The sequence below is a fragment of the Microtus ochrogaster genome, unplaced genomic scaffold (assembly GCF_000317375.1).
Source record: "Microtus ochrogaster isolate Prairie Vole_2 unplaced genomic scaffold, MicOch1.0 UNK129, whole genome shotgun sequence".
NCBI lineage: Eukaryota > Metazoa > Chordata > Mammalia > Rodentia > Cricetidae > Microtus > Microtus ochrogaster.
Genome location: NW_004949227.1, coordinates 708,026 through 708,858, shown reverse-complemented (window position 1 = coordinate 708,858; position 833 = coordinate 708,026).

Here is an 833-nt window from a genome sequence, read left to right as displayed (position 1 = left end):
TGTCTACCAATGGAAGGTCCAAGAGTCCAGCAGTTGTTCCGTTCATGAGACTGGATAAGATGGTCTTTGGTATGTGCTGGAATCCTGAAGAAGTAGGCTCCAATCCAGTGAAGGAATGGATGTGCAAGCAAGGTGATGGCAAGCAGGCAAAGAGCAAAAGCCTCTTTCTTTCCTGGCCTTTATATAGGCTCACAGCAGGTGTGGCATCAATTAAAGGTGGATCTTCCCACCTCAATGATATGGATTAGAAGTGGCTCTTTCCACTTCAAATGACTGAATTAAGAAAAAAATCACAATCAGTAGCCGTCCTATATACAAATAATAAAGAAGCTGAGAAAGAAATTAGAGAAACACCACCCTTCACAATAACCACAAATAACATAAAATATCTTGGGGTAACACTAACCAAAGAAGTGAAAGACCTGTTCGACAAGAACTTTAAGTCTTTGATGAAAGAAATTGAAGAAGATATCAGAAAATGGAAAGATCTCCCATGCTCTTGGATAGGTAGGATCAGCATAATAAAAATGGCAATCCTATCAAAATCTACATAAAAACAGACAGGTTGACCAATGGAATCGAATCCAAGACCCAGATATTAATCCACACACCTATGAACACCTGATTTTTGACAAAGAAACTAAAATTATACAATGGGAAAAAAGAAAGCATCTTTAACAAATAGTACTGGCATAACTGGATGTCAACCTGTAGAAAAATGCAAATAGATCCATATCTATCCCCATTCACAAACTCCAGTCCAAAGGGATTAAAGACTTCAATATAAATCCGGCCACACTGAACCTAATAGAAGAGAAAGTGAGAAGTAGCCT